The sequence below is a fragment of the Corythoichthys intestinalis genome, chromosome 2, assembly GCF_030265065.1.
Source record: "Corythoichthys intestinalis isolate RoL2023-P3 chromosome 2, ASM3026506v1, whole genome shotgun sequence".
Taxonomy (NCBI): Eukaryota; Metazoa; Chordata; class Actinopteri; order Syngnathiformes; family Syngnathidae; genus Corythoichthys; species Corythoichthys intestinalis.
This window is the reverse complement of record NC_080396.1, coordinates 73,085,016-73,112,404: the sequence shown is the minus strand read 5'-3', so window position 1 is coordinate 73,112,404 and position 27,389 is coordinate 73,085,016. Positions and strand designations below refer to the sequence as shown.

At 36.4% G+C, this 27,389-nt stretch overlaps 1 protein-coding gene across 2 annotated transcripts in view; it reads right to left on the bottom strand.

Annotated features, from left to right (window-relative positions):
• The window catches only part of raph1b (Ras association (RalGDS/AF-6) and pleckstrin homology domains 1b), an 84,164-nt gene that overhangs the window by 52,100 nt on the left and 4,675 nt on the right, over positions 1-27,389 (bottom strand). For both annotated transcript variants that reach the window (XM_057818780.1, XM_057818789.1), the window contains exon 2: positions 1,691-1,763. The gene's annotated coding sequence lies outside the window, so the exon portion shown is untranslated. The remainder of the gene's footprint in view (positions 1-1,690; positions 1,764-27,389) is intronic.

The window sequence follows — 27,389 nt, the reverse complement described above, 5'->3', positions numbered from 1 at the left end:
GTTTTGAAAGTGTTTGAATTTAGTTTTACTAAATTGGGTGGATACATTTCCCTCTAGTGGCAACAGTGAATATGACATAACTCATTTCACATGGCTGAAGTCAGCCGCTCCTTTTTAGACCAACATAAGCTACGTTTTTGGTTTGAGCTCATGTTTTTTAATGCATTCGTTATTTAGTTTATAGGTAAATTTATCACTTTGAACCATTTGTCAAAAGCATTGTATAAAATACATTTTTTAAAAAAGATTAGCATTGTATTATAGCATTTAAGCTAGCGGACTTTTGATATGTAAGTTAGCGAATTGTTCTTTTGTTGTATTTAGATCCTCATTTTTTTTTTCGATACAGCTCGAGGCTCAGCTTAGGTTTTTTTTGGTCATTTTTTTATGTTCTTAACCGATTACTCGATTATTCAAACTAGTTCATCGATTAATCGACTACTAAAATATTCGATAGCTGCAGCCCTACTAGAATTTCACTGTTTTACATACATATATATATATATATATATATATATATATATATATATATATATATATATATATATAAAATATATAATCCAATGTGATAAATTGAGCCATCTTGTTTGTGATTTTTTTTTTTTTTTAATTTCTTCTTTGTGTTCCAGTCAAGTAACTATAAATGTTATGGGTGGGAACTTCTGGGTAGCTCACGATACGATACCATTTGCAATGCAAGGCTCACGATAGTCATGTGCTGATTACCTGTTTTAAGGTACACTGTAGTATGAAAACGTCACGGTTTCAAAACCGCAAAAATTTTCAGTCATACCATCCCAACAGTATTAGCGATTTGTTATTCCCAAAAATGCAGGGAATATATCCCTCGCTTGCAGCTGCAAGTGTCAGTGAGTCAGTTGTGCTACACCATGGCTGGAGGAGGTGAAACTCCTGAAAGAAAAGTTACAGACAGCTGGGGCTTAGTGGAGGAGGGCAAACCGACATGTAAACCTCATACGGGCACATGCCTGGCTCACGATGATGATGAGGATGATGATGATGATGATGATCTCACGATACGGCCATACAACAATTATCCATACATGGATCAGGAAATCATTCTCAAAAAACAACAACTATTAAACAGAAAAACACGCTGTTTTCATCTTTCGGCTGTGAATTGGAATGAGTTTATCACTAGTTGATGTGCAATCTATTTGAAGTGGAACGGATGACTGCCACCCTCCCACGTCTACGGCTGTCTGTGGCAGCCAATGGCAGTCAACGAGTTCATTTTAGGGCATTTCACGTCATTTCCTGTTGATTTTCGGACACTTTCTTTTCCTTTTGAGGCATTTAATGGTCCCTTCATGTTGATTTTGGGGCATTTATAGGTCACTTCCAGTTGATGTTTGGTTACTGAACAGAAGGTGACTCAAAAATGTTCCCAAATGATTAGGAAGTGACTCAAAATCAACAGGAAGTAACCTGTAAATGCCTTAAAATGAACAGAAAGTGACCTGTAAATACCCACAAAAGACTGCAAATGCTCTGGTTTCAGTGCCATAGACGGCACTAGACGTCCGGGCCAATCAAAATGAATTGGATGTCTAGCGCTCGATGGCACTAGACTAACAAATCCCTGTCAATTTTCCTTCATCTCAACTTTGTTTGAAATGCAATGCATTACCCCAAGCAAGCGGCCATTAGTCACTTCAGTCTCTCTTACCTCTGAAGTGGTTTGACCCTCTTCCTATTGCGGTTCCAGGTCAGTCGGAACCAGCGCTGCACTCTTTAATCCGCTGGAAAAGAGACCACAGGCAGAGCCAAAACATCAGTCAGGGAAATTCCCAACAACAACAAAAAAAAGACGCTATTGCAATGATCTTTTCGTTAAAAGCATAACAGCAAAAGGAACTGAAACAAAATAAAATGACAAAAAAAAAAAGCCAACCTACATTGCTAAATAACATAAATAAATATAATATAATAACGCCCGATTCACACCGTTCCGACACCAAAATCTATTTGTTTAAGGCATTTTTTTTTATCCACCTAAACCTATACAGGCCTACCAAAAACTGTCCTTTTTTCACAAAAACAAAAGCCCTATTCATTTCCACATTTAACCTAACAAATTGGCATTCATCCAATTCAATTCACTTTTCATTGTCACTAATTAACACCTACAAAAATTTATCCATTCAATACATTTAAATTGATTTTCAAATCAGACCCACAATAATTTTTTTTTTTTTTTAATCTATTGGTGGTCATTAGAGCTGAAACGATTACTGTATTTTTCGGACGATAAGTCGCACCTGAGTATAAGTCGCACCAGCCATAAAACGCCCAACGAAGAGGAAAAAAAACGTAAGTCGCACCGGAGTGTAAGTCGCATTTTTGGGGTAAATTCACTTGATAAAATCCAACATAGAACAGATTTGTTATCTTGAAAGGCAATTTAAAATAAAAATAAAATAATAACAACATGCTGCATAAGTGTACAGTATGATAATGTTACATGATGCATGAACAACGAAATGCGAACGTGGCCGGTATGTTAACGTAATATAGCTGTTAAGAGTTATTCAGATAACTATAGCATAAAGAACATGCTAACAAGTTTACCATCAGTGTCACTTCGAAACACCAAAATAACATGTGAAATGATATAATAATGTGTTACAAATTTCACACATAAGTCGCTCCAGGGTATAAGTTGCACCCCCAGCCAAACTATGAAAAAAAAAACTGACTTAAAGTCCGAAAAATACGGGAACTCGAATAATTCGAGTAACTCCATTTTAAAAATTGAACAAGGAAATTTCTCCACCTCGAGGAATCGCTTAATTTTGCCAGGATTACTTTTAATGCGGAACAACGCGCTGACATCACATGCGTACTGGAAGAAGACGGAGACGAGGGATAAATTTGATTTCAACCATGCATGACTATAGAGGTAAAGACGAAGACGCCGACGAAAGCAAAGAGAAAGGCACCAACAAAAAGCAGAAAATGTGAAAGTGTGGGAGCATTTCAAGCTGGACACCAAGGCGAACAGTTTCATGCATTCACTGTAAGACAGTGCTTGCATAACACTAAAGCACGTCTTCAACGCAGCAGTTCCACCAAAGGCACCCGTTTACTCCGAGAGCGGAGTAGCAATACTCGGGACAAGGTAAAATTAAGTTAATGTAGCGCTCATAAATAAGATTAATGTTATTGTACCTTTCTAGCGTAACGTTAGCCATGCGGAGGGCTAGGTTTCGATTAATTATGACTATTGTCGATGCATGGCTAACGCGTCTTTCATACAGGCTTTATTTAGTCTGTAAAAACAGAGCTGTAGATTGTTGAGGGTGTAAAATAAAACATAATTAAGCTAACATAATAAAGCTAACTGTCAATTTTAGCTTAGTAGTCACAGATGGATAAAACAACAAGCAGCACTGGTGCCTAATGTGCTCCAATACAGCAGGTATCATACATTTATTTTGAACACTACAAAAACTCAAAATCCGATCAAGACTTACAATTTAGACTAACTTAAAAGTGAGCTAGAACTTAAAAATAGCTTGACACAAATTGAAACTCAATTTGAAACACGTAGGAAAAACACCAAACTTTTAAGTGTTGTGCGTTATCAAGCGTGATGACATATTTCGGCAAGAAATTAAAAATTTTTTTAATAACATCTTGGTTTTTTTTGAGTGAAAGCAGAGAATTTGTTGTGGGTTTTTTTTTCTAGTCACATGTAAGATGCAATTGTTGGCTGTTTTTCAACAAAGACATTCTCTAAAAATGGATCAATATTAGGTGAAATGTCTTGTTTTCTCATTTATAATTTCTCTTTACCTAAAAAATATATGTTTCATCCGATTACTAGATTAATCAGTGGAATTTTCAGTAGAATACTCGATTACTAAAATATTCAATAGCTGCAGCTCTACTCATGATCAAGTGGAAGTTACCCGGAATTGCTGCCAAATTGTGACCCAAAAGCAACATGAATTTTTGATTTGAACCAAAAAATACATATTCGATTCAATTCCAATTCAATTTGCCCCAAAAGCAACAAAAAGTAATTTGAAAAAGCCTAAAAATCCACAGGAAGTGACCCAAAATTAAGGCTGCATCTATCAATTATTTAAATAATTGATTTATCTATCAAATAGTTCAAATAATCGAGTAATCAGATTACGAACATTTTATGCGTAGCAGAATTTTAGGATATGTAAAACAAGTGTTTATACTTGCAATAATGTTTAATTTGGCTTGCTAAGATTACACTTTCACAAGAACATTAACTGTAAATGCAAAATAAAATTTCTGAGTGTTACTTCAAACTATTGCAAAAATGCACTTTCCTTTCACAAGATTTAAAATGAATGACAATATCTGAGCTTAGTCTTAAACGATAAAAAAATAAATAATTGAGGTTTCTAAGTGCAACAAAAGACCAATTGGCTAACTTGCAAAGCAAAAGTTGGCTAGCCTGAATGCTATGTTTTTTTGTTTTTTTTTAAACAATGCTCTTAACAAATTGTTCAAACATATATTCCCACAATAAAACTAATAAATATACTTCGAAACTAAATATTAAAGGCAAAAACAAACATTAGCTCAAACAAAAACATACCATATTGGAGCAGCTGGATTCAGCCACGTTAGACGAGTTATGGCATATTCACTGTTGCCACTAGAGGGCAATGGATCCACCCAAATCAGTAAAACTAAATGCAACACTTTCAAAACAAACCATTAGAACATCTAATTAACTGGATCCTTGAAGCGGCAAACTTTGATTCGAAGTGTTTTTCCTCATCGAACTACTTGAGTTAATCGATTAATTGTTGCAGAACTACCCAAAATTAACAGGAAGTCAATTGAAATTGTTCCAAAATCAACAGAAAGTGAACTGGATCATCCCAAAATCAAAGGGACGTTCCACAAAATGCACTGGAGTTAACAAACCAGCATTAACACAATTTCACCACCAATTGCATTTTCTACTTCCAAAACTTGATTGCCTCCAAGTGTCGGCCTTTTATCCAGGCCGCAAACGCAATTTACTACGCAAAGCGAAGGGGGGCTAGAAGTCAGCTGCTTCCAAGTATCAGGAAGCAGTTCCCACTGGCCTCAGCTGTTCTTTGCTTTTTCTATGCACCAACTGTTCTTCACACCACAGCATGTGGTCCGTCTCCTCGCACGAAAAGAGCCAGCGCAAATTTCCATAGCAAACACGCACTAGGCGCAGCGTTCGGGCGCTTGTTTGTTAAACGCGTACGTCATCGCAGGCAGTGTAATAACACTCCGTCGGCGGGGCAGGTGCGCCAGTGACACATGGCCCGGCGCAGCTGCAGAGGGAAGACAGTTGCCGCAGTCACAACAGCGCCAGGGTCAACGGCCAGCCGCTCGCGGGCTCAAAACAAAGAGAGCATGTTGTAAAAAGGAACCGCTGAGCAGAAAAAAAGTTCAACCCTTTCATTCAAAAGTTGACACTTAAGACCCTTGAACCTTTAACCCTTTACACTAAAAGCATTATTTCTAAAATTAGTTGATTTGTCAATCAGTATTTATGAACTAACATTCAAACATGCCTTGTTGCACATCTTTTTATTCGTCATCAAAGGATTATGTCATGAACTTTTTTCCAAAATTTTTACATTTTTCGAAAGGGTCAACGTTAAAGATGAAGAATTTCAAATGCCAAATATGGAAAATCACACACGTCTTCATTACTGATAAACTATAACTCTCAGTCAGGTTTTCACAACTCAGCATAAAAATTTAACATCTTGGCTTTCATTTGACATATTGCTCATTGAGCTGAGAAAAAAATATACCATTGTTGATTTTTTTTTTTAACATCAGCCAGTGTCAGCAGTTACTCCCAATGTTACTCATTACTTGTGTATTCTTTTTTAGGGTGGGAACCTCTGGGTACTTCGCAATACGATAAGATACGATACAAGGCCCACAATAACGTTTCCAGGTATCCCTCTTTTTTCCGCGGTTAATGGGGACCAGAACCTGCCGGAATAATTGATAAACAGCGATTTTTGTGTGTGTGTGTGTGTTCAATGTATTTATTCAGATATAACAGTGGAAAGAGATACGTAAAAGACATGTTTTTTCACTTTTTGCCCCAAAGTATAATAAAAAAATGTATACTGTATATATTAGTACTGCAACGATTAATCGATTAACTACGCAATTCGATTAGAAAAAAGATTTGAATAAAATTTTGCTCCTTCGAGCATTCGTTTAAAGCGGCGTTGTAATGGTTTGTTTTGAAAGTGTTTGCATTTAGTTTTATTGACTTGGGTGGATACACTGCCCTTTACCAACAGTGAATATGACAAAACTCATTTCACATTAATGAATCCAGCTGCTATTAAGCTGCTGTTAATATTTTTTTCAATGCATTCGTAATTTAGTTTATACGTATATTTAGCTGTTTTTTGTCGGAATATGTGTTTGAACCATTTGTTTTTTGTGGGAATGTGTTTGAACCATTTTTTAAGAGCACTGTTAAATTTTTTTTTTTTTTTAAAGTGCTTTATAGCATTTAAGCTAGCGGACTTTTGCTATGTAAGTTAGCCAGTTTCTCTTTTGTTGTACTTAGATCCTTAGTTATTTATTTTATTTTTCCGTTTGAGTCTCAGCTCAGGTATTTAAATTTTTTATGTTTCTTATCCGATTATTCGAACTAAGTAGTTCATCGATTAATCGACTACTAAAATAATCAATAGCTGCAGCCCTTATAACATATACTTTAATAAATGGTTTTTAAGCACTTCAAATGTAATTATTATGATAAGTTTTAAACATGTTACTGTCCCACAAAATTATTTTTAAACAAGAATAACGTAGCTGAAAAATGGTTGGCTTTATTAAATGCTTCACTGAGTGAGCCCACTTATATCCGTATCCGCTCAAGCTGCTACCTTACACACAATGAGTTAAACGACAGAGGTGGGTAGTCACGCATTACATGTATTCCGTTACATTTACTTGAGTAACCTTTTGAGAAAAATGTACTTCTAAGAGTTGTTTTACTTAGCTATACTTTTTACTTTTACTTGAGTAGATTTGTGAATTAAAAACGCTACTCTTTCTCCGCTACTTTGGGTTACACAAGAATCGTTACATTTTTCCTCTTTATTCTACATATTAGATTTTTTTTTTCCTGCCAGCTATGCCAAGAGTAGCGACGTGCCTGGTGTATTACCGGCGTAGCTCTACCGATTTCACCAATGAAACGTCACAACAATAATCACATGATTCCATTACACTAATCAGTCACAAGCTTTTGATTTCTATCTTCACGTGAGCTTGTTCAATCATGTTGTGTCTTTAAAGCACTGTAAAAATTGAATTATTTGACATACAGCGCTGCCCTCAACATGACTCGAAAGTGCGGATTTTAACGTCTCTCCCAGTTTTTATTTGTCACCGATTGACCACGGAAAACCGGAGATATGATCCTTTTCATTTCAAAATGGTAATTATGAAGGAACGTTTCACTATTCAAACTAAGAACTATTTACTCCACCAGAGGGCACTCAAGCTCTTTGGAAGAATAATGCTTCATTTATGTAAATTTTTTTTTCTCTCGTCGGAATTCAATGTTTTTTTTTTTTCTTTGTATTTCTTTTGCCTTAATGTGGTTATGTAATGGGTTACTGTACAGTGTCGTTAAAACAATAGTCCATATAGATAACTATGTGATCAGAAAAAAATACCATTGCTAAGAAAAAAAAAATCTTAAGCAGTTACTCATAATGTTACTCATTACTTGAGTATTGTATTCTTTTCACCAAATATTTTTTACTTGTACTTGAGTACATTTTTTTGGAGGACTACTTTTACTTGAGTAAAATTTTTGGCTACTCTACCCACCTCTGTTAAACGATGATTGATGCATGCCGCGCTTTGAAGTTCGTGTCTCTGGCAATCTCAAACCCAAAACATCTGTCAATCATTGTTAACTTTAATAAGCAACTCCAGAGCACTGTCTGACAAACAAAGAGCAGGGAGAGGGAGAGGGAGACTACGTGACTGGCTCAGGACAGCTCATCTGTATTTTTTGCTTGTTTGTTTTTTTAAATTGGAAAAAAAAAATCCGCGATGAACTGAGGGCGTGAAGTTTGAAGTGCGAAGTAGCAAGGCATCACTGTACCTCATGATATGGCGATACAACAACATATTGATTTTTGGTCGCTTCCTGTTGCTTTTTGACATTTCCGGGTCATTTCCTGTTAATTTGGGGGTATTTACAGATCATATCCTGATGATTTTGGGTTACTGAACAGGGAGTGACCTGGGAATGTCCCCAAATGAATGGCAAGTGACCTGTAAATGCCCTAAAATGAACATGAAGTGGCCCATAAGCATCCCCAAAACCGGGAAGACTGACTGCAAACGCGCTGAGTCAGTTCCATTGACGACACCAGACGTCCAATCTGCCATTGACCTTCCTATTCAAGATGGACTGGACATCTAGCGCAGTCAATAGCAGCCCTTGAGGCAACTCAGACACTATTCTAGTGGAAGCAACCTTTTTTATTGAACACCAACTCTTTTTTAATACAATCTATCGATTCTTGGGAGGAACATATCTATAACCATTTGGGATATAAAGTATTGCAACAAATCATTTCGATATATTGTCAGAACGCTAATTTTTTCAGTGAATACTTTACTTCTACCTGTAAATGTTTTGGATGACTACTTTTATTTTTACTTGAGTAATGTTATTTTGAAGTAATGTTACTCTTACTTGAGTAACATTTTTTGGCTACTCCCCCAACTTCTGATCGTGACCTTGCCGTTTCAAGGTCTACGTATTGTGATTCGAAGCAACTCTGTGAAAGAAGCGGACTCTTAACTTAATAAAAACTAAAAAAGTGGCCCCGCACGAAAGCGTTCCGGCCCCGCTTCAATGACGGAACAAGGGAAAACAGTGTTTGGCGAGTACAGGTGCGTCCTTGTCCGCCCACGCTGGACAAGCATTAGCCGCGCTCCTTGGAGGCAGCTCATTTCCTGCTGCGCCAGGAAGTGGAATAGACGGTGACGATGTCACAGGAAAGGAGAAAGACAGGACTGTTGGCAGGACTGAGAAGTCCAAATTGACTGAATTGGTTAATATTGTTTTGTGTTTAATGTCTTTAAAATGTGTTTTATTGTATGTGTTAATGCATTGTTTGCCTTTGACGCGTGTAGACTTCCAATCCATTTCAAATGGGAGGGGTGCCAACTAGTGATACACCAGCAGAGCGATGACTGGACACCACATGATTGGACATCTATCATCATCAATTGCGCTGAGAGAGTAATTCGACTGACACATAAATTTTTTTTTAAAAAAACGAAAAAATACAGTAAGTATCCGTTCATTTTATTTTTATCCTTTTCAAATTTAAATTTTTATAATCACTATTTTAGTTTTTATTTAATAATATACATCTTAAATTAAAAAAGGGGGAGAATGTGCATTTTCTTTTTAGTTGAATTTGTGTTATCTAAAAAAAAAAAAAAAAAAAAAAAAAAAAACGAAGTTTTTATTTTTAAAATAGGAAAATAAAAAGGCCTTTTTTTAAATCACTTTTAAAATTGTATTTAAAAAAAAAATGAAATAAAATACAATATACACACATAATACTTAATATTTAAAAAGCATTTATCCGCATTGATTTATTATTCAATTTAAATATAAATAGTATATAAATAGATATACACATATTATATATTCATTCATTCATTCATTTTCCATGCCGCTTTTCCTCACGAGGGTCGCGGAGGTGCTGGAGCCTATCCCAGCTAACTACGGGCAGTAGGCAGGGGACACCCTGAACTGGTTGCCAGCCAATCGCAGGGCACAAGGAGACATACAACCATTCACGCACACACTCATACCTACGGACAATTTAGAGTGTTCAATCAGCCTACCATGCATGTTTTTGGGATGTGGGAGGAAACCGGAGTTCCCGGAGGAAACCCACGCAGGCACGGGGAGAACATGCAAACTCCACACAGGAGGGCCGAAGCCCGGGATTGAACCCTTGATCTCAGAACTGTGAGGCACACGTGCTAACCACTCAGCCACCGTGCCGCCCATATTATATATAAAAATGAATAATAATAGAAAGAAAATATGGAAAATTGAAATGAAAAATACAAAAAATGGGTAAAACCTGAATTTATAAATGTGAAGAAAAAAAAACATTAAAAAATAAATAAAAGCTGGAAAATCTTGAAAATACTATATTTAATTTTTTTGTTAAAAATGAGAATTTATTTTTTTTTAATTAAAAAAGGATTACTTTTTATCACTCTTTATTTCTGAAGTTTCCCCAAAAAATATATTTTTTTAACTACGAAGTTTTTATTTTTTAAAAAAAAAAAAATGTAGAAAATGAATTAATGTTTGAATGATTTTCTTATTTAGCATCTCCAAATTGTTTGCTTTATTTTTCAATTTAATTTTCTATATCCAGTATTTAATACTTTTATATTATATAATATATAAAATAAATTACATTTTATATTATTTGATATAATATATATCAAAATACATCATTTATAAACTTAACTATTCCTCTAATGCTGTATGTACTGTATATTTATCAAATGTAAATTCAAGCATCAAGGGATTAATTTAAAAAAAAAAAAAAAAAAAAAAAAAACAGAAAAGGGAGGGGACAGTAAATATGCTCCAATTTTCGTCATCCTCCATGAATCCATTGTAGTGTTTGCAAACATCTGCTTTTGCTTTGGAAAACAATTGCACACTTACAACAAAGTCCAACTTTTCACAGCACATAGTGTCCTCGCTAAAATACCAATCCCCCCATGTAATAAAAAGCCATTTACGTGATTTACGTATGAACCGATGAGTCGAGTCATCGCAAATTTAATTGGCGATGAATCAAAATAATCATGAGTAGCAGCCCTAGCACAGATGACAACCCAAACAAATCCAAGCTTTCAGCCAACTTCAACATCAAACACATCAAACTGGTTTGAGTGCATTCTGAGAGAACAAATAATATCATATTACCATTGTTAAACAATACCCTTGCACAATTATTGCTCCAAATGACAAACTGCCTGTAGCGTGCGACAATGCTAGCTGGAATTGTTAAGGAGGTCACGTCTGGTTGCCATTACAAGGAGTTGATCTCCCCTCCTCAGCGGGATTCTCCACGCTTGCTGCCGAGAACACACATGGTGGGAATTATGGATAATGCTGCGTCAGGAATGTTCCCACGGTGGCCCGCGGCGTCCCGTCCCGTCGGCTATCGAGAAAGCTAATATAATGCACACATACAAACCTGGGTAATAAAATGCCTCTGGCTTTGGACAACGTTCTGATCCGCTGGGTGTTCCAAAACATGAAACCGTAATTGTTTTGTCATTAACCCCAATGCCTGAATTTACATTCAAAAAACATACATTAAAAACACTAGGGGAGGGGTATACAGTGGGGCAAATAGGTATTTAGTCAACCACCAATTGTGCAAATTCTCCAACTTGAAAAGATTAGAGAAGCCTGTAATTGTCAACATGGGTAAACCTTAACCATGAGAGACAGCATGTGGAAAAAAAACAGAAAATCACATTGTTTGATTTTTAAAGAATTTATTTCCAAATTAGAGTGGAAAATAAGTATTTGGTCACCTACAAACAAGCAAGATTTCTAGCTGTCAAAGAGGTCTAACTTCTTCCAACGAGGTCTAACGAGGCTCCACTCGTTACCTCCATTAATGGCACCTGTTTTAATTCATTATCGGTATAAAAGACATCTGTCCACAATCTCTGTCAGTCACACTCCAAACTCCACTAAGACCAAAGAGTTGGCGAAGGATACCAAAGACAAAATTGTAGACCTGCACCAGGCTGGGAAGACTAAATCTGCAATAGGTAAAACGCTTGGTGTAAAGAAATCAACTGTGGGAGCAATTATTAGAAAATGGAAGACCTACAAGACAACTGATAATCTCCCTCAATCTGGGGCTCCGTGCAAGGTCTCACACCGTGGCGTCAAAATGATAACAAGAACGGTGAGCAAAAAATCCTAGAACCACACGGGGGGACCTAGTGAATGACCTACAGAGAGCTGGGACCACAGTAACAAAGGCGACTATCAGTAACACAATGCGCCGCCAGGGACTCAAATCCTGCACTGCCAGACGTGTCCCCCTGCTGAAGAAAGTACACGTCCAGGCCCGTCTGCGGTTCGCTAGAGAGCATTTGGATGATCCAAAAGAGAACTGGGAGAATGTGTTATGGTCAGATGAAACCAAAATGGATTTTTGTTTGGTAGAAACACTGGTTCTCGTGTTTGGAGGAAAAAGAATACTGAATTGCATCCGAAGAACACCATACCCACTGTGAAGCATGAGGCTGGAAACATCATGCTTTGGAGCTGTGTTCCTGCAAAGGGACCTGGACGACTGATCTGTGTAAAGGAAAGAATGAATGGAGCCATGTATCGAGAGATTTTGAACGAAAATCTTCTTCCATCAACAAGGCATTGAAGATGAGACAATGACATGCATGACAATGATCCCAAACACACAGCCAGGGCAACAAAGGAGTGGCTTTGTAAAAAGCATTTCAAGGTCCTGGAGTGGCATAGCCAGTCTCCAGATCTCAACCCCATAAAAAATCTGTGGAGGGAGGTGAAAGTCCGTGTTGCCCAACAACAGCCCCAAAGCATCACTGCTCTAGAGGAGATCTGCATGGAGGAATGGGCCAAAATACCAGCAACAGTGTGTGAAAAGCTTGTGAAGAGTTTCAGAAAACGTTTGGCCTCCGTTATTGCCAACAAAGGGTAGAAAACAAAGTATTGAGATGAACTTTTGGTATTTGGACCAAATACTTATTTTTCACCATGATTTGCAAATAAATTCTTTAAAAATCAAACAATGTGATTTTCTGTTTTTTTTTTCACATTGTCTCTCATGGTTGAGGTTTACCCATGTTGACAATTACAGGCCTCTCTAATATTTTCAAGTGGGAGAACTTGCACAATTAGTGGTTGACTAAATACCGGTAAGTGCGTGAAAATAATAATTCTAAACATAGAGAAAAAATTAAATTGAAAAATAGGTCTAACTTTGCAATTTCATGTTCTTATGGGTTTTATTTGTATTTAACTTTATTTTTCATTATTTCTTATGATTTTTAATCTTTTGTTCAGTGACATCGTGTGTCCTGAAAGGTGCCTAGAAATAAAACGTATTGTTTTTAATCAACTAAAAATGGGAAAATCCTTCATTTAAAAAAAAACAAAGATTTTTATCCTGGCCCAATTTCCGATTAAGTGATTGGATTGGGACATCCCTAAATTTTTTATTCCTTCCCCCCTCGATTCTCACAAGTAATTTACAGTACATTGTACTTACAACACAGAATGAAGATAGTCTATTTCTCGATTCATTACATTTTTCTTTTAAAGGGAACCAAGGATAGAAAGACATGTAGTTCTTAAAAGATAACTGTTAGTACGAGTTATAATAATGTGATATTGAAACCCCTCTTAATGTTTTCGTATAAAATTAGTAAAATTTTAAACCAAAAAATTAACTAGTAGGCCATTGTTGTTGACATCACATGGTCACGCTGCCGTGCTTCCACAGTGTCACTCTTTGACTATGTAAGGTAGTGATTTAAATACGCCACAAGGTGTCGATGGCGAGTTTTAAATTAGAGATCAAGCCAATGAGTGTGTTTTGTCCCTTGACTGACGCTGTAGTTTTCCGTTTATGGCACAGTGCGGGCGGGTAAGCCAAATGAGCCATATGTTCATTTGTATGTTGTGAAGGAAAGACGCCTGATAATGGCTCCCAGCATCATAGTTTGTATATTGTGACTAAATATTGCCATCCAGTGTATTTGTTAAAATAAACGAATGCTAAAATGTTTAAATAGAGTTTGACCAAAGCCTGAGTAACTTCTTTATGTATTTTGCATATCTATTTTGATTGTGAATGCCAGTTCTCTTTGCATTGTTACTGTCCCACCGAATTATTACTGTGTGAGAATAGGGCCTCATTAATACAGATCGAAGCTAGAGCTGTCCCGACTAGTCGACATAGTCGACGTCATCGATGACGTAAATCCGTCGACGAGCACAACATCCCGTTGACGGTTAATGAAGGGTTAAAAAAATATATGCATGGAAAGTTAGAATGTCGGATGCTCTGTTTGCAAGCGGGGAAAGCGGCACAAAGCCAAAAAAAAGCGCACCAGAGTGTCCAAAACATTGCCTTATTTCAAAGAAACAAAGGAGAGTACACTCTTCTGTCCTGTCTCTTCAATGCCAAGCTTGGCTGCACGTCGGCCGTGAATAAACACCTCAAGCGCCTTCACACAGTTTGTAAATATTTTTTTTTTTTTTTTTGGTACACCAGAGGGTGCTGTCGCCTTACTAAATAATAATGTTTCATTGACAATGGGCCTATAAGTGCTATTAGTATTGTTCTTACTGCTAATTGAAAGGTTTATTTCATGTTATGGTTTATTTTATGGTATAGAAAATTAGGTTAAAAGGTCATAAATATATACAGTATATACAGTGATTGCACTCAAGGGAGAGATTGTCAATGATAAGGTAATAAGGTAAAGGCAATTCATATAGGCAATTCATTGATATATAAATAAGGTTTAAAAGGAAAAAGGTGAAAAGTTTTTGTTAATTTCTAATTGTGTTGCTTTATTTGTGTGTACCGTAGCTCTTACAGTGTGTTTACATCAAGGATGGAATAAAAGTTGTAAACCATCAGTTTAAGAGATCATCTTTTCAATCGGGATGCTACACTAGTTAATTCTATCAGCATTTGAACTCATTGTTTATTTGTGATTTATTATTGTTATTTACGTGTTTATTTGTACTTTAATAAATAATTTGAGTGTTCCAATATGTTTTTTGTGAATTGATAAGCGTCAACAAAAATTTCATTGCTAAATTAGTAAAAAAAAAAAAATAAAAAAAAAATTAATTATTAGATTAGTCGACTAATCGTAAAAATAGTCGGCTGACTAATCGGGAGAAAATTAGTCGTTTGGGACAGCCCTAATCGAAGCACTCTTTTTGTGAACATTATTTTTTTTGAGAGATATAAATATTATTTTTGTTGTGTGTCGATGACATTCACATTCGCGGTTTTTGCTCAATTTCTGCCTCTATTTTTGAGTGGCTGTCAAAGGCTTCACATTATTTTGCATTCTTTCTTTATTCGCAAGCTAGCGCGGTTGACTAATATAACCAGCCGCACAACTGCGTGAACTCTGATCACACCCAGGAATGTTTTATACCACTGGCGTCAAGTGACTGCTCAGCGCAAGCCATTTAATTAAGGCAATCGGATAATGAATAAATAAATCCTCCTCCAGTATCTGCTCGGGTGATACATCACCCGCGACCCCATTCCGTGTTTGTTGTGCTACCTTTTGCCGGACTTTGCTTGGGATTTCATAAAACCACGTGCGGCAGATGAAGAAACCTCACGAAATGAGTCACTTTCTCTCAGTCATCGTTGAAATCTGATGCAGTTGGTATGAACGGAATGTTGCCATTCCATTCAACTTGGATGTCAAGATAACTTTATGGCAGTGGCTAACATCTCTCAGCTGTGTGACAGGACGGCGACCGAAGCAGCACTTCCTGTCACACGCGTCATTGGGTTGAATGACTTACTGACTTTAGATATCATTGTAGGGTGAAGGAGGACATAAGCAGAGTGTTGCACTCAACTCACAGAGATTTCTAGGAGTCCAGACTGAGAAAAGACCATGTTTGAGACCATAAGAAATCTATTAAAAAATATCTATGAACTTTTACAGTTGTGGAGGACAGTTAGTAACACAAAAATGGAACGTATTTGCTTTGCTTTTGTTTTTGACCCCGTTTTTACCCAAAACTCCGTTACAATAAGTCAGCGTGGTGGTCTTAAGAGAAAATTTTAAGGTCAGTGCAAGACCAAGACAAGACCTATATATTTGGGACCTCACAAGACGAGACCAAGACCAACAAAATGTGGTCTAGAGACTGATCTCAGCCCTTTCTTGAGAGTTACACTAGAATTAGGTAGTGTTGTGCGCAAGACCAGAACTCAACCAAACCAAGACAATACCAGGACATGACCAAGACTTGTAGGATTCCAAGACCAGAGCAAGACCCTCAAAATTTTGTCTAGAGACTGATTTCAGCCTTTTCTTTAGAGTTACAACACTAGAATTCGGTAGTGTGGTGCTCAAGACCAGAACCCTTCCAAACCAAGACAATACCAGGACAAGACCAAGACTTGTAGGATTCCAGTACCAGACAAAGATCCTTAAAAAGTGGTCTAGAGACTGACCTCAGCCTTTTCTTGAGAGTTACAAAACTAAAATCAGACTGTCTTGTGCTCTAGACCAGAACTCATCCAAACCAAGATAATACTAGTACAAGACCAAGACAAGGTAGGATTGCAAGACCAGACCAAGACCCACAAAATGTGGTCTAGTAGGGATGTCCCGATCCGATGCCGATATTGTTTTGCACTTCCGATCCGAAACCGATACTGGCCAATACCGATACCGACCTATCTGAGCATGTGTTAAAGTTTAAAAGTTATTTAGCCTCCTTACTTAGTATTCAGACTCATGTTGAAAAAGGTTTTAGTACTCTTCATAACAACTAGCCAGGTGAATTAGGCGAGTTTGAATAACACACAACTGTTGGTAACAAGAAACTGACCAATAATATTGTAAACTGTCTTAAAAAAGCAAAACACACCAACCACCTCAGTGGAAAATCCCACAAATCCCCCAAGCTATTAGATGCTTTTAATGTTTCGTGCATTAGTTACAAAAATTGTATAAAAAGCCTCTCAGGTTTAAATAAACAACTATTTCAGTATCAAGTTAACATTTTAAAACAGTAAATAAAATACTCAAGTCCCCATTCTGTATCAGCAGCTTTAAACTACATTCAATTCATTTAATTTTGCGAATCAACCGTTAAAGTTGTTAAAATTGCTCCCGTTATTCCATAATTTCCCTTCTGTCTACTTTCGGCATGTAAAAGTTTAGTTGAGCATTGGCATTACCCGGGTCTATGACAAGCATTATGTTTACTTTCGGGACGCAATGCGGTCAGTTTCTCATTGCGTCCCGAAGACCGCGCTGTGTATTAGTTCCGCTTTACTTGACATATTTCAATAATCGGAATTTGGATGTTTGTGAATCGTTCTCAAATCTTCCACGGCCGAATCGCTCAAGGATATAATGACGGCTGGGCATGTTGTACAGTGGTTCTAAGTAGGCATGTGCCGGTTACCGGTTTCACGGTTTACCGTGGTGTGAAAATGTCGCGGTTTCAAAACCACTAAAATTTTCCGTCAGACCGTAAGACGGTATTCGCTATTTTTCTTGTGTCAAAAATGCAGCCAGAAGCGGCTTGGCGCAGCAGCGCTCACCCCCTCCCGTTTGTTGCTGTGTGTGAGAGTGACGCTATCGGCTACACAGCCAGCTAACCCAAAAACAATTACTCCAAACATAAGGCGTACTGTTCTTTAATTTATTGAGCTCTCAAATCGTGGTAAGTTTAATATACAAAATTAATACATTTAAAATGTTGTACAATTAGATTTTTCCATGTGAGTAGCTTCCACAGATTAGCACCATGGAAAACGTTCGCCAAAAACAAAACACACATTTTCCTTTCAAATTCAATATACAAACTAAGTAAAAGCTTACAAAGATGAATGTTAGCCTAGGCTCAGCTGGGAGAGCAACTTCGTCGAGTGTTACAGCCGCAGAGTGAGAAAACAAGCTTGATTCGCTTGAATGAAGGGGAAAAAGTGATAGCATCAAAGATCGCTAATTGCGAACGATGATCTTGCCCTAAGCGCAAATCCACGTTCGCTGGATCAAGGTGAGGTCTCACTCCCAATGTGTGTTTTTAAAAAAAATTTTTTTAGATGAAACCTTTCCACAACAATATTGACATTTTAACTAACTTATACATTTTTACCTAACTTATGAATTCCTTATGTTCTTTTTAACACAAAGGCATGACATCATGTAGACTAGAGTTGACACAGTGGCTGAAAATGGCGAAACTTTACTTAAGCCACCCTCCCAAAAAAGTCATGCAGTATAAATTTTAGAGCTGTCCCGACTAGTCGACGTAGTCGACGTCATCGATGACGTAAATCCGTCGACGAGCACAACATGCCGTCGACGGTTAATGAAGGGTTAAAAAAATATATGCGTGGAAAGTTAGAATGTCGGATGCTCTGTTTGCAAGCAGGGAAAGCGGCACAAAGCCAAAAAAAGCGCACCAGAGTGTCCAAAACATTGACTTATTTCAAAGAAACAAAGGAGAGTACACTCTTCTGTCCTGTCTCTTCAGTGCCAAGCTTGGCTGCACGTCGGCCGTGAAAAAAACCCTCAAGCGCCTTCACGCAGTTTGTAAGGTTTTTTTTTTTCTTTCTTTCTTTTTTTGTACACCAGAGGGTGCTGTCGCCTTACTAAATAATAATGTTTCATTGACAATGGGCCTATAAGTGCTATTAGTATTGTTCTTAATGCTAATTGAAAGGTTTATTTCATGTTATGGTTTATTTTATGGTATAGAAAATTATATAAGGTTAAAAGGTCATAAATATATACAGTATATACAGTGATTGCACTCAAGGGAGAGATTGTCAATGATAAGGTAATAAGGTAAAGGCAATTCATATAGGCAATTCATTGATATATAAATAAGGTTTAAAAGGAAAAAGGTGAAAAGTTTTTGTTAATTTCTAATTGTGTTGCTTTATTTGTGTGCGCCGTAGCTCTTACGGTGTGTTTACATCAAGGATGGAATAAAAGTCGTAAACCATCAGTTTAAGAGACCATCTTTTCAATCGGGATGCTACACTAGTTAATTCTATCAGCATTTGAACTCATTGTTTATTTGTGATTTATTATTGTTATTTACGTATTTATTTGTACTTTAATAAATGATTTGAGTGTTCCAATATGTTGTTGTTTTTTTAAATTGATAAGCGTCAACAAAAATTTCATTGCTAAATTAGTTTTTAAAAAAATAAAATAAAAAAATAATTAATTAATTAATTATTAGATTAGTCGACTAATCGTAAAAATAGTCGGCTGACTAATCGGGAGAAAATTAGTCGTTTGGGACAGCCCTAATAAATTTTTTAAAATTTTATTCAGACGTGTTTTTACTTTTTAGAAATTATTTTGTTCTTTCTGTAATTTTGTGCAACTTGAGCTGTGGCTGTTAGTCTATAAGTTATATTTATTTTAATTTTATTTCAAATATTTTTTATTGATCTTTGGATCGGATCGGGACTTCTCTACTAGAGACTGATCTTGGCCATTTCTTGAGAGTTACCCTAGAATTAGATAGTGTTGTGCTAAATATCAGAGCTCATCCAAACCATGAAAATACTAGTAAGAAAACCAAGACTTGTAGGATTCCAAGACCAGACCAAGATACTCAAAATGTGGTCTCAAGACTGACCTCAGCCTTTTCTTAAGAGTTACAAAACTAGAATTAAACATCATTGTGATCTAGACCAGATCTCATCCAAACCAAGACATTACTAGTACAAGACCAAGACTTGTAGGATTCCAGCACCAGACCAAGATCCTAAAATATGGTCTAGAAAATGACCTCAGCCTTTTCTTGAGAGTTACAACACTAGAATTAGATAGCATTGTGCTCTAGACCAGCGGTCTCAAACCGACTCCACAAAGGGCCGCAGTGGGTCCTGGTTTTTGTTCCAACAGATCCAGCACAAACAGTTCAACCAATGAGGTTTCTACTAACATAAGCAGCACCTGATTGCAATCAACTGATTACACTTGTAAGAAACCAGATTGGTGAAAAGGTATTTGTCTCGTTTGGTTGGAATGAAATCCAGTACCCCCTGCGGCCCTTTGAGGACCGGTTTGAGACCACTGCTCTAGACCATAACTCATCCATACCAAGACAATACTAGTACACGACCAAGACCTGTAGGATTGCAAGACCAGACCAAGACCCACAAAATGTGGTCTAGAGACTGATCTCGGCCATTTCTTGAGAGTTACATCACTAGAATTAGATAGTGTTGTGCTAAATACCAGACTCATCCAAACCATGAAAATACTAGTAAGAAAACCAAGACTTGTAGGATTCCAAGACCAGACCAAGATACTCAAAATGTGGTCTCAAGACTGACCTCAGCCTTTTCTTAAGAGTTACAAAACTAGAATTAGACAGCAATGTGTTCTAGACCTGAACTCATCCAAACTAAGACAATACTAGTACAATACCAAGACTTGTAGGATTGCAAGACCAGACCAAGACCCACAAAATGTGGTCAAGCGACTGATACGGCCCTTTCTTGAGAGTTACAACAATAGAATTACTGTACATAGGGTTGTGTCAAAGACAGGAACTCATCCAAACCACGACAGAACCAGGACAAGACTAAGACGTGTAGGATTCCAAGACCAGATCAAGACCCTTGAAATTTGGTTAGGTGACTGATCTAAGACCTTTCTTGTGATCCACAACTGTAGTCTTAGGTGGTGTTATGCTCCAGACCACACTAACTGAGACCAAGATTTGACTTAGAGCTGGGCGATATACCGAAAATTTACCGTTACCGAAATTCTTCACGATAACCGACGTAATTTTGACCATATCGGTAAATTCGATAATTTTAATAAAACAAGAAAATATAGTCTTTTTATCCCGCTTTGACTCTGTTGTTCGGTTATGTTCATTCCCCTTTAAGAAAGCAGTCAGTGTGCTTGAAGTCACATGGTTATCAGGAATTTAAACAAACCCGGTAGTCTAACACTAGCGGCTATCACTACAAGCAAACGTGATGGAGTCGGGCTTAAGGGAGCTTCACCAAGCTTTCTCCTGACATTAAGTAGGCTATTGGCGCCCGCTTTCCTCCCTGGTTCTCACGATTTCAGGAGAGGGTGCTTTCACTGCTTTCTACTGGAAGCCAGGCCACAGGCTAACGCTACCTACAAATGAACGTGATGGAGTCAGATAGCGGCGCTAACCTTGTCAAAACGGCTGAACTTAATGAGTGGATTGATTGGACACGGACTGCATCTAGCAATTAGTGTTACGCGTTATTTTGTATCCGTGTGTGTGTGTGATTTCTATGATATCCCTTCTATGATGGTAAAGCATTCATCATAAATTATAATCCAACAGTGAAGCCTATAATATGACCATTTAATGGCCACAGCTATTTTTTTGTATGTGCTTGCTTTATTCTGCAAAATCTTAAATGTTTCATTGGCAAAAGAGCAATATAGCTTTAATGTGAGTATGTGTGTGTGTGTGTGTGGGGGGGGGGTGCATATGTACGTGCATGTATTAAAAAATGCTCTGGGAAAAAAAAAAACAAACCTTGACGTAAACGATTGTGTGGAGTAATTATGTCACAGCAGCCATTAACAATAAGTTGTCTGTTTGAAGTGTACTGTTTCAGACTGTAAGTCATTTTTGTTATAATGACGTTTGCACAGTCGTCGTATTAATTTTTTTAATGTTGTACATTGTTCAAGTCATACAAGCTGTTATAAATGTTCATACTTGAATTCTTTTTGTTTACAATATTTTTTATATGTTTAATGTTTAGAGTGCATGTACAATTGTTAAATATGTTCAATTGAAAGCTGGTAAAAAAATCAACGAGAAACAGTTTACAGTTTACAATTTATCGTCATTTATCGTTATCGAGGTAAATCTGCTTAATTTACCGTGATATGTACTTAAGGCCATATCGCCCAGCCCTAATTTGACTGAGAACAGAACTCATCCAAACAAATACTTTTAGGTGTCCAGACCCAGAAAAGAATTGATTCGGGGTTTTTTTTATGTTGATGTTTACCTTAAACTCACATGAATAAAGTCAAAGCATTGGTCTTGACACAAAATCTTGAGTCTGGCCTGCCAGTCAGTCTAAAACCGAGACAAGACCAAGACTTGTAGGATATTAACAGCAGACCAAGACCCTCAAAATGTGGTGTAGAGACTGATCTACAACACGGACATCCCTGAGAGCTTACAATTTTATAACACTAGTACTTGGTAGTGTTATGCTCAGGGCCACATTACAGACACACCAGAACTCATTCAAACCATGACAAGACAAAACAGTTGGTAGTAAAGACTGACATCGAGATGAGACCAAGACTTTTAGGAGTCCACACCCAGACTAGACCAAGATCTTCAAAATGTAGTCTCACGCCCATTAATTACAACACTAATAGCTCCATTTGCAAAGATAAATGACTTCTTTCACTGCCTAACTGATTGCCGAAAGATGACGCTCAAATAGAGGATAATAAACGACGTGATACAGGTATCACAGCAAATCAAACAAAAAGAAAAATAGGTCATGGTAGGAGGGGCATATATATCCGTTTCCAACTGTATTGTTGCGACTACAGATTACATCGTTTGACGATCTATGACAATACAAAATGTCACAATATGTATCAAGTTTGGAAAGAAAAAAAAGAATCACGGTATATAGCAAAGATGCACTGCCACATGATTTGAGCTCTTTAGTCTATGAATATTTTAGTCAAATTGCTTTACTGAGTCATCAACTTTACCACAAGTGGCAACCACCCGTTTGGTTGGCACTCATGATGCAAGAAGAATCAATTACCCTGATCATGTGTATGCAGAAGAACAGGCTTTTACCCACCTCACAAACAATGAGAAGTAATAGCAGGTGATTAAATAAAAGGTCAATAAAACTCACGGTCAAAACAAAACTGAAATTATCACATAACAACAAACTAAGTAGCAGAACTAGCAATTAACAAAATAACAAAAAAACAGAACACGGAGTTTGAATGTTACTGATATCTGAAGCGCCGCAGTGCATGCTGGGAGGCATGAAGCATGTTGGACGACAACAGTGTTGACAGTAGGTGGCGGCAGAGGTTGTCCGTCTCTCCCAAGAGAACAGTGATGGCCAAATGAAGCTTGTTGAAGCATGAGGCTTTGCAGCCAATTGTTTCAAAGCTTCATGGTGGTTCATTTGCTCTCAAGTGGTCTCGAAGCCCAAGAGGCCAGCAGTATTGAAAATCTATGGCTATTTAATAAAATTAGAATGTGCTGTATGGATGATTTGCGGTTTATTTCGGGGGGAGGGGAGAGTACTTCTCTAGCAATTGCAATTGCATGTGCAATTTGTGCTGCAACGATTAATCGATTAACTTGACTAATTCAATTAGAAAAAAAGATTTGAATCAAACTTTGCTGCTTTGTGAACTCGTTTAATTAGTGGCGTTGTAATGGTTTGTTCTAAAAATGTTTGTGTTTAGTTTTATTGACTTAGATGGATACACTGCCCTCCAGTGGCAACAGTGAATATGATGTAATTCATCTAATATGGCTAGATTTGGCCGCCCCGTGTTAAGACCAACATAAGGTTATGTTTTTGTTTGCGCTAATGTGATTGTTTATGCATTCGTAATTTAGAGCTATATTAGCAGTTTTGTGTGGGAATATGTGTTTGAATGATTTGTTAAAAGCATTGTGTAAAAAATAAAAAGCAAGTTATTATTATATACAGTATAACTATGCAAGTTAGCCAATTATTCCTTTGTTGTACTTAGATTTTTTTTTTTTATACCGTTTGAGGTATTTTAATTTATTATTGAATGCATTAATTGCTCGTGTGAAATGACAGTGCAATTCTGCATAGCTTAAAAAACACTTGGGAATTTTACAGTATTTTGTATTCAAATTTAACGCTCTTTGAAAGTACAAACTTAACAAGCCTTTAACATCTTCTCAAATTTATTCTGAAACGCATTAAATGTTCCTAATCCGATGACTCGATTATTCAAACTAATTGATAGATGAATCAATTACTGATATAATCGATAGCTGCAGCCCTAAAACTGAAACAAAAATAAAGTTTTATTTACATAGTATTTTTTTTAAACCTTTTTTTGATGACGTATCGTATTGTGACTCTGGCATATCAAGGTGTATCGTATCGCAAGTTTAACCCTTTAATGCCAGCAATATGAAGCAATCATCAGAGAATCCCAAAATTTGAAAAACAAGGTCCTAATGAAACTTTTTTTTTTTAATTTGTAAAAGGAAAAGTCAAAATGAATATGTGTAATAAGCGCTCAGATATCTATTACATTTGCTAAATCCTGTTTGTTTTTTTCATGGAACCTGCAGATGCATGTGTTGACTTGCATCCATCATTTTTTTTTTTTCCCAAAAAGAAATGTCAAAATACTGAATTAGTCTTAAAATCATGAAATTTTAGGTGTATCAAATGTGATACATTTGGCAATATAGGGTTAAGTATTGTCCCATCCTTATTGTATAATGCTTCCCTTACTAACTGGTATTTTCCGATGTTTGCATCAAGTCCTGATGCCGCCTTTTTTTCCTGGTAATGGAGCAATTGTAGGTCAAAGTCAAGCATTCACCCAAGTGTGCAAGTGACCAAGAATCATGAATGAGTGGAGATGCGTCTGCCCTCCTTGTGTCCAATCCTATCATTCAGAAAACAGGAGCAGTCACTTCGCAGTTCGTCCCCATTGTAGCATTTCGGAAGACTTTCTCCGAGACTTTTTCCGAGGAGTGTTTGTCTGATGACAATCTTCATGACTGTCAAGCGTAACTTGTCTAGTCGTTGGTTAAAATTTGTTTAAATACTAGATATGAATATATAAAGTATTGGAGGAATGCAGAAGTACATAGAAATGGTATGAAAATAAAATCATACTAAAATTAAATTGAAAAATATATCTAAAAATGAAGAAATCTTTTAATTAAAAATCTTAAAAAGATGAAAAGAATAAAAGTAAAAAAAATAAAATCTATACATTTAAAAGTTTTTGAAAGTTTTTTCAAACTTTCAAAAATGTTTTATTTTTTTCCTAAAATGTTCAAGCATTTCTGCATTTACATAAATATATATATATATACATATACATATATATATATATATATACATAAATACAAGTTTTTTATTAACTTTATTATACAAAAAAATAATTTAAGACTGAACTTTAAAAAGCAAGTGACTATTTGTGGTCACTTAAAAAATAAATTTTTTTTAGATGAATAATAAGGTTTTAAAAAATATTTTTTTAAAGAATTATAAACAGATAGAAATTAATACATTATTAAAAACTAAATTGAAAGATACAGCTCAAAAAGATTAAATCTAAAAAAAAAACCATGAGATCTATATAATTCTTTTTTTAACATAAAAAAAAAATTTAAGACTTTAAACTTTAAAAAGCAAGTGATTATTTTTGGTCACTTGAAAAATTAAATATTAACAATTATTTTATTTTTTTTAGATGAATAATAATGATAAAATATATTTTTTCAAGAATTAAAGTTAAAAATACATTAATAAAAACAAAGTTGAAAAATACAGCTCAAACGGATTAAATCTTAAAAAAAAAAAAACTATAGAATATTTATTAAAAAATAAAATTTGTATTTATTTAAATTGTTTTTGGTTTTGAAAATAAAAAGGAAGAATTTTATTAATAAATTCCTCATTTGTATTTATTAAATTTTCAAATTCTTTAATTTTTACATCTAAAAAAAATTTTTTTTTTTTCATTTTTAAGACCTTAAACCCTTTATAAGGCAAGTGACTATCATTATTATTATTATTTTAAAAAGGATGTTAGCATTTTTAAAATTTTAATATTTAATAATTATTGATTTTAAAAAATATTTTTGAAATATAAATACAGGAATAAATACAAAGTTAATAGTAGAAACAATTACTACAATTAAAATGAATTTAAAACAGACACGCTGGTTAGTCGTTACCACGCCAAGTAATACGCTAAAGTAATTTAACAAAAAATATTATTTAACTCATCCGCTGCCACTGACGGCGCTAGACGTCCAATCCATTTTGACCGGGAGGGGCGAATGAACGAACAGTCTAAATGGTTTGGACGTTTAGCGTCGTCATTGTCTGCTAATGAGTTAATCATTTGCCACATTCAACAAAAAACAAAACCAACCCAATTTAATGCCACTGCATGTGCCGATATAAGTGCGCCAAAAGGCCAACAGGAAGAGCTATCGTTTCTGAAGCAGGAGAGATTTTTGCTTTTGTTTGCAAACGCTACAAAAGGCCGCAGCCAAAGGTCAGCAAAATGTTAACAGAACAAGCTGGTGTTCAGAGGAGGAACACACCCAGAGCCCATGCATGTTTACTTTAGGAATTGGGAAAACTCCCTGTTAAGTCTGTGCCATATCGACGATATTACTCTTAAGAGTTTAGGTGAGTGATAAAAATTTTGAAATATCACGATAAGAATGCTGGACATGTTACGTAACATTTGGGGCATTAATCGCTGACAAGCCTCCCAAATAGACGTCAATGGCAGACGAGTTACACTGCTGGCCAAAAGTACTGGCACCTCTGCAATTCTGTCAGATAATGCTCAAGTTCTCCCAGAAAATGATTGCAATTACAAATGCTTTGGTAGTAATAGCTTCATTTATTATGCTTGCAATGAAAAAACACAAAAGAGAATGGAAAAACAAATTAAATCATTATCATTTTACACAAAACTCCAAAAATGGGACGGACAAAAGTATTGGCACCCTCAGCCTAATACTTGGTAGCACAATCTTTAGACAAAATAGCTGCAAACAACCGCTTCCAGTATCCATCAATGAGTTTCTTACAATGCTCTGCTGGAATTTTAGACCATTCTTCTTTGGCCAACTGATCCAGGCCTCTGCGATTTGAAGGGTGCCTTATCCAAACTGCCATTTTCATATCTCTCCGCAGGTGTTCTGTGGGATTCAGGTCTAGACTCATTGCTGGCCACTTTAGAAGTCTCCAGTGCTTTCTCTCAAACCATTTTCTAGTGCTTTTTGAAGTGAGTTTTCGGGCATTGTCCTGCTGGAAGACCCATGACCTCTGAGGTTGACCCAGCTTTTTCAAACTGGGCCCTACATTATGCTACAAAATTTGTTAGTAGTCTTCAGACTTCATCATGCCATGCACACTGTCAAGCTGTCCAGTACCAGAGGCAGCAAAGCAACTCCAAAACATCAGGGAACCTCCACCATGTTTGACTGTGGAGACCGTGTTATTTTCTTTGAAGGCCTCATTTTTATCCCTGTAAACTCTATGTCGATGCCTTTTCCCAAAAAGCACTACTTTTGTCTCATCAGACCAGAAAACATTCTTCTAAAACATTTTTGGCATTCTCAGGTAAGTTTTGGCAAACTCCAGCCTGACTTTTTTTATGTGTCTCGGTCAGAAGTGGGGTCTTCCTGGGTATCCTACGGTCCCTTTTCATTCAGACGCCGACGAATAGTACGGGTTGACACTGTTGTACCCTCGGACTACGGGACAGCTTGAACT